Below are 14909 nucleotides of genomic sequence, written 5' to 3'. Positions count from 1 at the left end.
CCTGGCCGACGCGCCTTCGCACCTTACTAGACTCTGTGGTCATTGGGGGTTCTCTTCGGGTCTGCTGCGTCGGCTATCTGCAGAGCTGGGGCAGCGCACAGAGGGAACACGCGCACGCAGCCGAGTGATACCAACACTAGAGAGAGCAGAGCACCGCGCTGGTAGCATCTGACAACAGAGGTGATCAAAAACAAGTTGAGCCGCTTGTCACAGCTGCAAGATATTCTTATTCAAAAGCAGGTGCATGCCAATATGGATCTGGTCCAAATAGGTTCGGGAAACTTGAAAGCTAGATGGAAAGTGTGGCAGTGGCTGAACTCTATCACCTGGTTGCTAAACAAGAAAGAGATGGAATTAGGAAATAAAACTGCCCTGGTGACTGGGTGTACTGAAATGCAGATTCTCAGCTTAGTGACGCTGGAAGGTGAAATGTATTGGGTGTTATCTGGGAATGTTAAGGTTTTAGCGCATCTCCTGAAACAACACCTATAAATATGATGGATACAATACGTCTCCAGCATGGTTAAACCTGATTTACAAATTGGTGAAATTGTTGTTAAAATTGTTCCCCAGCAGTCTGTGGAGACAGACCTGGGGAAGGTAGTAACCCCTGTCATTGTCATCTAGGATGAGCTGTAAATCCCTGAAGAAGTGCTGGAGAGATTTTAGCTGGGGGCTGTAGGTGGGGGTCTGTGGTTCTCTTTGATGGATCTGTCCAGTAGCAGGTGACGTCTTACACACACAGACCCAACTAGCTCCTGAAAGCTCCTTGGGACAAGTGGATGCTCATGTGCCTGTGAAGCCTCAGTGACCCTCCACATCAGGACTAGAGCCCTAGTGGCACGTTTTTCACCAAAGCCTCCAGGGCAGAATTGTTACCACTGGCACCTTCCAATTCAGCAAACAACCGAGTCAGTTCCAGGAAGGGAAAAACGCCCAGCACTTGCTGAAGGTGGGGCACAGTGTGAGCTCAGGAAAGGGAAACTCACCCTGTTCCCCAGCCCAGAGGGAGCCATGGCTGCAGGGAGCCCCCTGCAAAGTCTCCAGGAAGAAGCCACATGTCCCGTCTGTCTGGAGTATTTCACAGCCCCGGTCACTCTGGAGTGTGGGCACAACTTCTGCCGAGCCTGCATCAGCCAGTGCTGGGAGGGACCCAACCCAACCGCCTCCTGCCCTCAGTGCAGAAAACCTGTGCAACAGAGACACCTCCGGCCCAACAGGCAGCTGGCAAACATGGCAGAACTCGTCAAACGGCTGAGTTTGCAGGCAGCGAAGGGAGCAGGAGGGGACGGGGTGTGTGGGGAGCACCAGGAGGCTCTGAAACTCCTGCCGCTCAGGGTCTGAACTTCCACAGCCCAGGAACTGCCGCAGCTGCTGGAATTCCCACACGATTTTCTGCCTCCCCACACACCCCGTCCCCACCTGCTCCCTTCGCTGCCTGCAAACTCAGCCGTTTGACGAGTTCTGCCATGTTTGCCAGCTGCCTGTTGGGCCGGAGGTGTCTCTGTTGGACAGGTTTTCTGCACTGAGGGCAGGAGGCGGTTGGGTTGGGTCCCTCCCAGCACTGGCTGATGCAGGCTCGGCAGAAGTTGTGCCCACACTCCAGAGTGACCGGGGCTGTGAAATACTCCAGACAGAGGGGACATGTGGCTTCTTCCTGGAGACTTTGCAGGGGGCTCCCTGCAGCCATGGCGCCCTCTGGGCTGGGGAACAGGGTGAGTTTCCCTTTCCTGAGCTCACACTGTGCCCCACCTTCAGCAAGTGCTGGGCGTTTTTCCCTTCCTGGAACTGACTCGGTTGTTTGCTGAATTGGAAGGTGCCAGTGGTAACAATTCTGCCCTGGAGGCTTTGGTGAAAAACGTGCCACTAGGGCTCTAGTCCTGATGTGGAGGGTCACTGAGGCTTCACAGGCACATGAGCATCCACTTGTCCCAAGGAGCTTTCAGGAGCTAGTTGGGTCTGTGTGTGTAAGACGTCACCTGCTACTGGACAGATCCATCAAAGAGAACCACAGACCCCCACCTACATCCCCCAGCTAAAATCTCTCCAGCACTTCTTCAGGGATTTACAGCTCATCCTAGATGACAATGACAGGGGTTACTACCTTCCCCAGGTCTGTCTCCACAGACTGCTGGGGAACAATTTTAACAACAATTTCACCAATTTGTAAATCAGGTTTAACCATGCTGGAGACGTATTGTATCCATCATATTTATAGGTGTTGTTTCAGGAGATGCGCTAAAACCTTAACATTCCCAGATAACACCCAATACATTTCACCTTCCAGCGTCACTAAGCTGAGAATCTGCATTTCAGTACACCCAGTCACCAGGGCAGTTTTATTTCCTAATTCCATCTCTTTCTTGTTTAGCAACCAGGTGATAGAGTTCAGCCACTGCCACACTTTCCATCTAGCTTTCAAGTTTCCCGAACCTATTTGGACCAGATCCATATTGGCATGCACCTGCTTTTGAATAAGAATATCTTGCAGCTGTGACAAGCGGCTCAACTTGTTTTTGATCACCTCTGTTGTCAGATGCTACCAGCGCGGTGCTCTGCTCTCTCTAGTGTTGGTATCACTCGGCTGCGTGCGCGTGTTCCCTCTGTGCGCTGCCCCAGCTCTGCAGATAGCCGACGCAGCAGACCCGAAGAGAACCCCCAATGACCACAGAGTCTAGTAAGGTGCGAAGGCGCGTCGGCCAGGTTTATTGCCGTATTGGACACAATAGTAATTCCCTGTAGACTTCTTAGTCTAAGTCAGGGCATACTACAAATATGCACCCACGGTCAATGGACTCGGCTCAGTCAGTGGCAGGACTTTCCACTGCCCCCTGGGCCGGACCCAGACCACACCCCAGGAGTACATTCTTATACACAGGTACAAACAATTCACACACCACTCCTGACGTACTGAGGTACAACCCTTTCTACGTAGTCAGGTGCCGCCTCTCACCTTGTACATGTTGGTTCCAACAAAACAACTCTATCCATCATATTACCCTTCTGCCCCTGTCACTGGGATGGGTCGGCCTGTTCTTTCTTCTCTGTGGAATGTTCCAGGGTCGGGTGTTCTGGTGCCATGTTCATACTTCAATATGCTGGGTAGCTCTGTTTATGCACCATCAGCCCTCTTCATGCCAGCGTCTGTGAGCAATGCATCCCTTCAGCGCACAGCTGCGCTTTGCTTTCTCTTAGCAAAGGCTTGACCATTACTTTGGTTCAGGCCTAAGGCCTCATACTGGGCCTCTACTTCCTATAGACACAACTGAGTTGTGATGCAGACGAGGGATACAACTTAACTGCAATGCTAGGAGGGAGCAAGGCCTTACAGTACGTACCATCTAACCCTGAGTGACACAGAGGGAAATAGAAACTGCAGCATTTAAACGCAAGTCCTCAGACGTGAAACTGTACATCATACACATAACCAACACTAACCAAACACACCTTTCTGCCGCACTCGCTGTCAGGGGAAGGGAAAGGAGAACCGGGCTCCAGCCCTCTCTCTGCAGACCCCTCCTCCAGCTGGTGGTGATACTCTGGGGCTACCCCAAGTCACCTGTGGCCTTCATATGGTGGGCAGGCTGTGGGGTGGGGCAGGCTCTGGGAGCTGCCCACCAGTCTCCATGGGGCTCCCGCTCCCCTGCAGGCTGCGTGGGCAGGGAGTGAGGGTCCGAGAGGCTGTCCCTCTACAGCAGCTGCCTGCAGAGCCTAGGCCGTATAAGGAGGAGTAGACTCTGGGGGGGCAGGTGATGTGGGGGGCAGGCTCCACAGAGCTATCCCCCTGGAGCTGCCTCCGCATTCCCCGCAGGTTGGCTTTGGGGGGGGGGCTGTTTCCCCCTCCAGGCTGCTTTGGGGGGCGTGTCTGTGCAGGTTTTTTCTCATCATTTGGGGCTGCGTTGCAGTATTTTTTTTGTTTTACTTTGTGGTTTCCTTGTCACTTGAGGCCTCTACCATTTTCTGTAGTCAGCGGCCTCCAGCCCCGAAAAGGTTCCCTGCTCCTGCCACACGCCTGGCTGAATTCTGCTCTTCTTCCTCCTTTCTGCTCCAGTCTGATTTTTCTCTTCTTTGTCCTTGCCGGCGCCTGATTGAATACTTTTGGTGGCTGCCAAGGTGTGTGGTTGACACCGGTTCTGCAGTCCGGTGGTCTGATGGTCTGAAGAAGTAGGTCTGTCCCACCAAAGCTCACCGAATAAATTATTTTGCTAGTCTTTAAAGTGCTACTTGACTGCTTTTTGTTTTGGTTCTGCAGTCCATACAGTGTTAACAGCTCGATGGCATCAGCATGCTGCAGCGAGGGGTCGGGCTTTATGCAGATTAGCTGATCGCTTAGGGAGAGAAACAACCACCACAGACGCAGCTCACAGGTCTGGTGGAATAACTTGTTTTAGAGCTGAATTATCTGGTGGGAGAGGTTTTGCTTTGACCAGCTAGAAAGGAGCTGCAGGATGAAGAACGTCCGTGTACTTGCCAATCTGTGAAAATCTTGTTGCAATGCTCACATGTGATGCATTGGCTTTAGTCGTCATGACATATAAAAGTGTCCAGACAGGTGGGCTGTGTAAAATGTTCATAGCATTAAGTCACCCCCCCGCCCCTTTTTTTTTTTTAAAAAAAATAGAAAGAAAGAAAGAAAGGTCAAAGTCAAGTGTAGTATTTGAGATCACCTGCAAATGAAGTGTCAGTAATCTTGGCCTACTTTTTTGTTAGCCAGTAACTTTATCTGTTTTGCACAATGGTATTTTATGCAGTGTGTGTGGTTGAACTACATCCATCTCAACAGAGCCATCCAGCATGGGAACTGTAACAGAGGATGTGGATACTCTAAGGATACTCTGTGCTATGTTCTCTGTGGATGTCTGGTTCTCTCCGGCTGCGTCTACATGTGCACGCTACTTCGAAGTAGCGGCACCAACTTCGAAATAGCGCCCGTCGCGTCTACACGCGTCGGGCGCTATTTCGAAGTTAACTTTGACGTTAGGCGGCGAGACGTCGAAGTCGCTAACCTCATGAGAAGATAGGAATAGCGCCCTACTTCGACGTTCAACGTCGAAGTAGGGACCGTGTAGACGATCCGCGTCCTGCAACGTCGCAATTGCTGGGTCCTCCATGGCGGCCATCAGCTGGGGGGTTGAGAGATGCTCTCTCTCCAGCCCCTGCGGGGCTCTATGGTCACTGTGGGCAGCAGCCCTTAGCCCAGGGCTTCTGGCTGCTTCTGTGGCAGCTGGGGATCTATGCTGCAGGCACAGGGTCTGCAACCAGTTGTCAGCTCTGTGTATCTTGTGTTGTTTAGTGCAACTGTGTCTGGGAGGGGCCCTTTAAGGGAGCGGCTGGCTGTTGAGTCCACCCTGTGACCCTGTCTGCAGCTGTGCCTGGCATCCCTATTTCGATGTGTGCTACTTTGACGTGTAGACGTTCCCTCGCTGCGCCTATTTCGATGTTGGGCTGAGCAACGTCGAAGTTGAACATCGACATTGCCGGCCCTGGAGGACGTGTAGACGTTATTCATCGAAATAGACTATTTCGATGTCGCAACATCGAAATAAGCTATTTCGATGTTGGCTGCACGTGTAGACGTAGCCTCCAGGACCTGGCAACTACAGCATAACGCAATCCTAGATTGATTTATCGAGGCCCTCCCGGCAGCCCTGGGTGGAGTGACAGTGGACTGCATCATCCTGGACACCAAAAGCCTGCTCAGACCAGACATCGTAATAACTAACGAGCGGGCAAAGAAGATTACCATGGTGGATGTCTCCATCCCCTTCGAAAACCTGTCAGTGGCCTTCCGGGAAGCAAGGGCAAAGACGCTAGATAAATACACACCGCTAGCAAATACACTAAGGACACAGGGCTACAAAGTGGAGGTACGTGCCCTGCTGGTGGGTGCCCTGGGGGCCTGGGACCCCCAGAACAAAATGGTCCTCCAGGCCTGCGGCATCAGCCGCCACTATGCCCGCCTCATGCGACAGCTAATGGTGTCAGATGCCATCAGATGGTCCCAGGACGTCTACACAGAGCATATTACAGGCCTCCGCCAATATCAGGACAAATAACTGCCCAACTACCCAGAACTCATCTAACGGGCCCTACTACACAGAGAGAAGCCATCTCCTTACCCCTTCCCTAGCCTCCCTTTTCTTTTTTTCTTTTCCTCTCTGCCTCCCTTCGCAGTGCGTTCCTCCCTCGTTCCCCTTCCACTCATCGCCCACGACCCAGCCAACACGGAATATGGGGAACGAGGACACGTGACGAGATGACGAACACGATACAGGACTGGGCGAAGTGGAAGCATTGGCTTCCACCCACCTTTTGAACTATTGCTGAAGTTCCACTTCCCTTCCATCTTGGCCAACCATGGAATGAAAAGATGGACCCCAAGTTGGGGAGTGTCGCAACCACTACCTCATGCACTCTTCTGATTCTTGGACCATGCTGCACCTCACGGGTTATGCCCCCCCCCACCCACCGGGTACGCAGTTCGTCCAGACGAGGCTCCTTTACAAAAGGATCCTGCCTACTTCAAAGTCTCTTTACGCCTATGAGCAGAGGGGAATAATAGCTCCCGTACACCCTGAGGAAGAGGGACGCGAAGGGGATGTGCCCTGCCTCACCCGGCTGCTGCTCCAGGAGTAACGGGGCTCCCCAGCCAGCCCCTTCCGGGGCGCTGAGCTAATGGGGGCGTTGGCCGCTGTGCAGGGAGCTCAGCTGTGCCGGGGCCGGGCCTCCTGGTGGGGGCGAGGAGCTGGGGCTGCTCCCGGGGGTGGGGGACACGTGGCGCCGCTTAGCCCCGCTGAGGGTGAACGCTGCTCTCGGAGGTCACCTGGGGCGACGTCCCCTGCAAGCAGGGCGCTGCGGGACCCAACTGGCCCGAGCCTGCCGCGGTCAGGGGAAAGGCGCCCCAGCCTGGCAGGGACCTGCTGCAGCTGGGGAACCCCCCGGCCCAGGGAAGCCCCCATCAGTCCCAGACCCACTGAGGGCAGGGGAGGGCTGCCGATCTCCCAGCCCAGCCCGATGTGGCGCCTCCCCCTGCCTCAGCCTGGGGGCTGTGTTGGGGGGAGGGCTGGGGGGGGGTCCTCTCTGCTGTAGCCCGGGGCCAGCCAGCACCCCAAGCCCTTTAGACCTGGCTCCACCCCAGAGCCCGCATGCCCAGGCAGCACCCTCACCCCCAACCCTCTGCACCAGCCCTGAGCCCCCCTCCCACACCCTGAACCCCTTGGCCTCACCCCCCCCCCACGCTTTGTCAGACTACTGATATGGAGGGGACTTGTCACATTTCACGAGGGGTGCAGGGAACAAATTCATTTCACAGGTGCCTGGGAAAAGTTAGCAGCAATGCTGAGTCTGAGCCTGGGTTTTACAGAGGAAGCATCAACCCAGCTGGGCCAACATCCCAGCCTTGTTTCCAAGGGGTGACCAACAGCTGGGGGGAGCGGGGGCGAGGAGGAGGACAAGCGGGAGCAGAGCGCATGAGAGAGGGGACTTGCATTTCGCTCAGGGTTAATCCACCCTTGGGACTGCCCTGCCGTGCACTGTAAGAACAACAAGTCCTGGGGCACCTCAGAGACTAACATTCTGGAGCATAAGCTCTCGTGGGCAAAGCCCCGCTTCATCCCAGAGTGCGCCAGCCTTTCTAGGTGGCAATGCGCCCACCGCTCACCTTTTCCCTCTCACTCTACAGGCTCGTCTTCTATTGGCCCAGCCTGCTACTGCTGACTGAGGACTGTTTCTCACCGCCTCTCTCCTTCTCTAGAGTTGCCCACTGCTCACCTTGTAATGATCCGCAGCGCGAAGGGTCTGTCCTGATCCCTTCCTGGAACAGCTGGTGACAGTCTCGCATACATACAGCATCCATTCTCACTCACACAACAAGGAGCTTTCATTAGCACTGCTACAATCAGTACTGAGACTGAACAGCAAGTTAATTTCAAAACCATCACACTGAATTCAATATCAGATACAGGTGAACACTACACAGAACTGAAAGAGTTTTATACTACAGGGGTGCAGCTTGCTTGCTTTTAGGCCCTTAATAACGGCCCATGGAAAAACTGCCAACTGTCTTCAGTTGCGTCTCCTCTTTGTCTTAAACCTGCACAATCAAAAACTTTCAATCTGTTCTTATTGGTTAACCAAACCAGGTCTGACCAGGGGGACTGGAACAATTTTTCTCATGGGAGTGCTGATGAAGGGGAGTTGCAGCCATCTGCTTTCACCAGCCCTGGAGGCCTGCTGACCTAGAGCAGACCTGCCTCTCACAAACACACGGATTCTTTTCTCTGCAAAAAAAAAAAAAGGGGCAGTCTCTTAGCATTTTGAAGGCTAACAAAATAATTGATGAAGGGGTGAGCTTTTCTGGAATAGACCCACGTCTTCAGAGCATAAGACTCAATATTTAAGGCACAGACAACCAAAACTAGTCATCAAGGTTGACTAATCAGAAAACTCGGAATCAAAGTGGGCACATCAGAAGAGCGGTAGGAAGGGGAGAAATCCAGAGTCACATAAAACAAAGTGGCTTTGTCTACACTAGCCCAAAACTTCAAAATGTCCATGCAAATCGCCATTTTGAAGATTACTAATGAGACTCTCTTTAGAATGCGGGGGGGCAGGGTGGGGGGCAGCACTTGGAAATTGCAGCGGCTCGCGCTGCACAGCTGGTCCAGATGTGGAAATCCCCTTATTTTAATTTGCTGATAGGAATAAAGGGGATTTCGAAGTTGCCGGGGTTCTCCTGGAAAAGACCCCCACCTAAACCAGCACCGCAATTGCAAGGTGCCCCAACCATGCCCTTGCTAATGAGGTGCTAAATATGCATTTAACTGCTTTTAGAAATGCTAAATATGTATTTCAGTGTTCGCTTAGCAGCTTTTATAATAGTCATTTCTATGGTAATTTCAAAGTTTTGGGCAAGTAAAAACCCAACCTGGCCATAAAACCATAAATGATTCTTACAACAAATTTACATACAAAGAACTCTGTTTGTGGTTTAGAAAAACAAGACTTTCAGACTTGAAGTCTATTTTTTTACCAAGAGTATTTCCTCCCCGAAGGGAGATGCATCGTTCCTGGAAATACTGCAATACCAGGTCGATGCGTGGAGTGGATGGAGCAAGCCCCTATTCCATCTCCCTGTTCCAAAAATCCATTTAATATATAGTCCTCAGATAGAGGACGTATCAGATATTAAACTGATAAGAACAGATACTACACTTGATCTTAGCCAAAAGGCCGAGAAGCGATACAGTTTTGTGAAAATTTTACGCAGCCCACCCATCAGGACACTTTTACACGTCACGACGAGTCACCCGAATGCAACACATGTGAGCCTTGCAACAAGATTTTTACAGATCGGCAAGTACACCTACTTTCTTCATCCTGCAGCTCCTTTGTAGCTGGTCAAAGCAAAACCTCTCCCACCAGATAATTCAGCTTTAAAACGAGTTATTCCACCAGACCTGCGAGCTGCCTCTGTGGTGGTTCTTTCGCTGCCTAAGCGATCACATAATCTGCATGAAGCCTGTCCCCTCGCTGCAGCGTGATGACGCCATCGAGCTGTTAACCCTGTATGGACTGCAGAACCAAAACAAAAAGCAGTCAAGTAGCATAAGATCATAAGAATGGCCATACTGGGTCAGACCAAAGGTCCATCCAGCCCAGCACCCCATCTGCCGACGGTGGCCAATGCCAGGTGCCCCAGAGAAGGAGAACAGAAGACAATGATCAAGTGATTTATCTCCTGCCATCCATCTCCTGCCTTTGTTCTGAAGCCTAGGGCACCATACCTTATCCCTGGCTAATAGCCATTTATGGACCTAACCTGCAAAAATTTATCAAGCTCTTTTTTAAACCCTAATAGAGTCCTGGCCTTCACAGCCTCCTCGGGCAAGGAGTTCCACAGGTTGACTGTGCGCTGTGTGAAGAAAAATTTCCTTTTATTAGTTTTGAACCTACTACCCATCAATTTCATTTGGTGTCCCCTAGTTCTTGTATTATGGGAAAAGGTAAATAATTTTTCTATATTCACTTTCTCCACACCATTCATGATTTTATATACCTCTATCATATCGCCCCTCAATCGCCTCTTTTCCAAACTGAAAAGTCCCAGTCTCTCTAGCCTCTCCCCATATGGGACCCGTTCCAAGCCCCTAATCATCTTAGTTGCCCTTTTCTGAACCTTTTCTAATGCCAATATATCTTTTCTGAGGTGAGGAGACCACAGCTGCACGCAGTACTCAAGATGTGGGCGTACCATAGTTTTATATAGGGGAAGTATGATATCTTTTGTCTTCTTATCGATCCCTTTTTTAATAATTCCTAACATCCTATTTGCCTTACTAACTGCTGCTGCACACTGCGTGGATGTCTTCAGAGAACTATCCACTATAAGTCCAAGATCCCTTTCCTCATCTGTCGTAGCTAAATTTGACCCCATCATGCACTTTAAAGACTAGCAAAATAATTTATTAGGTGAGCTTTGGTGGGACAGACCCACTTCTTCACACCATCAGACCACCGGACCGCAGAACCGGTGTCAACCACACACCTCGGCAGCAACCCCCTGCTCTCATCCACTGCCATCGTCCCTCCCTTAGCAATCACGCTGCTGGGGATTGCCCTGAGGCACAACCCTGTGATTTCAGCTCTGCAAGGCCCAAGCTGCTGCTCTGGGATTTCAGAGAGAGGCTGAAAGCAGCTACTTAACTCCACGGCAATTGGAGAGACTTGAACTGGTTTTCTCCTCCTCCTGGAGGTAACTCGCTTGCAGTTCTCCTCCTTGTTTTGGGCAGCCTGCTGTACCTGCAGTATTATCTGTTGCCTTCTGTCCAGAAAGCCTTCACCTTCTCTGATGGACCTGAGGGTTGGGATTTGTGCCTCAAGTCCTTTCACCTTCTCTTCTAAAATGGCTCCCAGCTTACACTTGGGCCAGAGAAAATCCTCTCTCTCATTCGGGAGGAAGACAAACACGGCACATGCCACGCAGGTCACAACACCAGAGCTCTCCCCAGCCACGTCACTCTCCATTGCTCCCTTGACAGAGATCCCTTATTTGTTTCTAGTGCCGCCTTGGAGGGCACAAGAGAAACCCCGTACAAGAAAGGTGAAAACAGGTGTGTGGCTCCTCCCAAAGGTGAGCTGCCTGTGAGCTGCTCCTGTTCGCTGCTCCTCACAGGAGTCGCTGGGGCTGCCTTCTTTCGGGGCTGCGAGCTGGCTAGGCCCGGCTGAGTTGTGAATGAAAAGCCCCGGGCAGCGCGGAACAGCCCACGTCCTGTGTCCCTCTCCCCGTGGCCAGCCCGGCCCCTCTGCGCACCCCAGCGGCAGACGGCCGTGGAGAGGCAGCTGGTGGCGTGGGGGTTCCTGGCTGAACAAGAGCGCCTCCTGCTGGCACGGCTGGGAGAGCTGGCCCAGGAGATCGGGCCGAGGGGGGAGGAAAATGCCACCCGGCTGGGGGAGAAGATTTCCCGGGCTGGCGCCCTCAACACACAGCTGGAGGGGACGTGTCAGCAGCCGGTGCTGGAGCTGCTGCAGGTGAGAGGGCGCTGGACGTGCCCAGGGCCCTATTAAGGAGGGGACTGAGGTGCCTGAAGCTCCAGGCCCAGAACAATTCAGACAGAATTTTTTCGAGAGACGTTTTGAAGCATATGCTCCAAAATCTGTGTTAGTCTGTAAGGGGCCACCAAGTCCTGGTGCCTTTGGCCTGGTGCACCTATGACACAGGCCTCACAGTCTTCAAAAAGCTTTTCCCGGAGGCAGTGCTTGAGGACAGTGTCGTGAGCGGGTGTGGCATAAACAACAACGCGCACGATCGAACGCAGACCTTTTTTACGCTGATGACATGGGACTGGCTCAGCCAGTTCCATACCAAGCCTCCTTCTAAATTCCTCGTAGCCATCGTCCTTCGCATCATCTTCAGTGGTTTGTATCGGTGTTGAGCAAAACCAAGGTGGATCCATTTCATCTTCGTTCTGACACAACGTCGTCCTGGGGTTTAGGGTCCTCAAGGAAGGCCTTGTCGAGCTCTGGAGAGATTCCCAGAAAGAAAATAATGTACGATCCTGTGGTCTTTTTAGGTTTTTACAAAATCCCATTACACGACCCCCCAACCTCGCTCATTCGTTTCTTACCTCTTTGGCTTCTTTTCCGTTCTCTTCGTCTGACTCCTTCAACCTGCGGCCGCCTTCCTCCGTAGGGGTGGACAAAGAGAGGCCGTCTACCTTGTCGGGCTGCCTCGAGAGCGGTTGGGTTTCGGGGTCGGGTTCCGGTGTATCCGTCAACAAGGGTTGGGCCAAAGGGCTCCCCTCGGCTACCGCCTCCCCCTCGCAGCTGTCGCGGATGCAGCGCTTTCTCCACGTGCGGCGGAGACCCGTCAGCACGTGAACAACGTCCGAACTCTGGCAGGGGTGGTGAAAGTGTCCATCTTCCCGCTCAGCATTTGCACATTTCTGAAACACGCGCTCTTGGAAGAAGATGGCCTCTTTCTGGGGGTAGCGCTGTGCTCCGATTGGTGGAGGGGCGAGTCCTTCGAGGGGTCGCATGACACCCTTTCCTTCCGGTCTCACTTGACCCAGATGTACTCCTACCCCCGAAGGGAACGTCTTCCGGTGACAGGGGGCGGGCCTAAAGGAGTTGGGGAGGAACTTCTGGTGACAGGAAGGAGGGGCAAAAGGGTTAAGGGGGTGGGACTTCTGGTGAAAGGGATGGGCGGAGCTAAAAGGGCTGGGGTGGGGCTTCTGGTGAAAGGGGCATGGCTAAAAGGAAAAGGGGCATGGCTAACGATTGATGGTAGATCCCTTATACTACTAGGACCCATCACCAGGCCTGATAGTTTTGGAGTTTTTTCAATCTATCCTGCCCCAGACCCTTGAAGGCCCTTCTGAAGGGTTAATCCCAGAGCCCTGGGTTTACCAGGCCAACGCTCTAACCACTGACCTCTCCCTCCTCACCACTGTTCCCCTCCAGCGGCAGAATAAAATGTGTATGTGCACCAAAGCCTGTGTGGCTGTGCGCCTGCAATAGAAACACAGGCGGCCAGCGCTGGGTGCTCTGCAAACCAGCTGAGTGGCCCTGAATCTTTCCTGGGCAGCCGCCCAAGCGCTCCGGGGTGGTCATAGAACTGGAAGAGACCTGGAGAGATCCTGGAGCGATTGTAATCCAGGCCCTCTATGGCAGCGCTCTCTGAAACGCTCCCACTTCCACGTGCAGGGCCAGGTGAGCAGGGAGGACTGCAGAGTCTCAGCGCAGGGGTGAGAGGATGGTGCCGGGCAGAGAGGTTCACATTCATTAGGAACTGGGGACACTTTTGGAGAAGCGGGAGGCTGTACGGGGGGGATGGGCCCCACCTACCCCAAAACGGAACCAGGCTGCTGGCACTGAACAATGAGATGTCGCAGAGCAGTTTTTAAGCGAAGGGCTGGGGGGAGCTGACGGGTGCAGAGGAGCGTGTGGATTGGACACAGGCATCTCTTACGGGAGGGTCGATAAATAGGGATTCTCTGTGTTCTACTCAGGAGGAGAGGGCTGAAGAAGATAAAACGGGTAAAATCAGATGAGAATCAATCGACTGGAAAAGGATCTAATCCATCTGGAACAGGCAGACAGATCAGAATCACACAATCACAGAATCCGAGGGCCGGAGGGGACCTCAGGAGGTTGTCCAGTCCAGCCCCCTGCCTAAAGCAGGATCAACCCCCCCAGAGCGTCCCCTTTGGGTAGTTGAAGGCTGCTACCAAATCGCTCCCCAGTCTTCTCTTCAGGAAACTAAATAAACCCAAATCCCTCAGCTTCTCCTCATAGGTCATGTGCTCCAGCCCCTTCATCCCCCTCCTTCCCCAGAGGGCAAAGAAGCAGGTCTGGGTGTTCAAAGGGACATCAGTGCCTGAGTCCCACTGGGTGGCTCTCCAGTGGGAGCACAGAGCTCCATGGCCAGAAATCCAGTTGGGTCGTGTCCCTTCCCTTGCAAGGGGCAGCCGGGGCATGAGGGGCCCGCCAGGGCTGGAGAGCAGGCAGGGGCAGGTGGGAGACAGCGCTGCTTCCCCAGCTCAGCTCAAGCTACTCACCACTCCCTCCCTGTGCCTCAGTTTACCCTGAGGGGTTCCGTAGAGGCAAACCCGGCCCATGGGGTGCCTGTGCTGGGGAAGGCAGCTCTTGTTGTCTGTCACAGGCCTCGGGGAGCTGAGGCAGGCGACATTTTGACACACGTTGGCCGCTCAAGGGGAAGTTTCCCCCTCACTTGCTCTGAGGCAGCTTGTCGGAGCTGTGGGGCAGCCCAATGGGCTGCAGTAACCCCCATGCTCCTTGGTGTATCTCGAGTATGCTCACGATAGTGGCATGAAGCCCCTCTCGGTGAATTATCCGGACTGCCCCGCTCCCCGGGTTGCTGGGAACGTGTCCTCACTCACCAAGGGAAACCGAGGCGCAGAGTGACAGGGAAGTGAGGGAGAGCAGGCCAGAGCTCAAACCACTCGACCCCACTGCCCTCCCAGAGCTGAGAAGAGAATCCAGGAGTCCTGGTGCCCAGCCCTGCCCCTGCTTCAACTGCGAGATCTCCCTCTGCTCCTGCAATAATCTACCCATGAGATGTCACCCTCCTTTGGGAGATGGAAATAGACACCCCGCCCCTCCCAACCCCGCTGCACTGCCCCTCGCCCCACCCTATCCTAAAGCCAGCCTCTGAACCAGGCATCCATTTCACAGCCCCACACACTGAGCCCTGCACGGCCCTTCCTGCGCAGCCCAGCCCCCTGGTCACTCACTCATGGGCTCAGGACACGTGGCAGTGCCGGAGCGCTCCCCGCAGGCAGCGGCTGGGTCCCAGCCCAGCCCGGCCCAGCTGCAGCGCAGGGCGGCGGTGGCAGCGGGACGGGCAGCGCCGTTGTGGCCGCGCCCCCCGGCCCTGGTGCTGTGCGGTG

General features: G+C 53.6%; 1 non-coding gene across 1 annotated transcript; it reads right to left on the bottom strand.

Annotated features, from left to right (window-relative positions):
• Nucleotides 1-9052: 9052 nt before the first annotated feature.
• LOC142025372 (U2 spliceosomal RNA) lies at nt 9053-9243 on the bottom strand. Its single transcript, XR_012648643.1, has one exon. It is a non-coding gene; the product is annotated as a U2 spliceosomal RNA (small nuclear RNA).
• Between the last annotated feature and the right edge of the window lie 5666 nt (nt 9244-14909).

The sequence above is a fragment of the Carettochelys insculpta genome, chromosome 22, assembly GCF_033958435.1.
Source record: "Carettochelys insculpta isolate YL-2023 chromosome 22, ASM3395843v1, whole genome shotgun sequence".
NCBI classification, from domain to species: Eukaryota; Metazoa; Chordata; order Testudines; family Carettochelyidae; genus Carettochelys; species Carettochelys insculpta.
The sequence above is the reverse complement of the archived record's forward strand: the minus strand, read 5'-3'. Positions and strand labels throughout refer to the sequence as shown.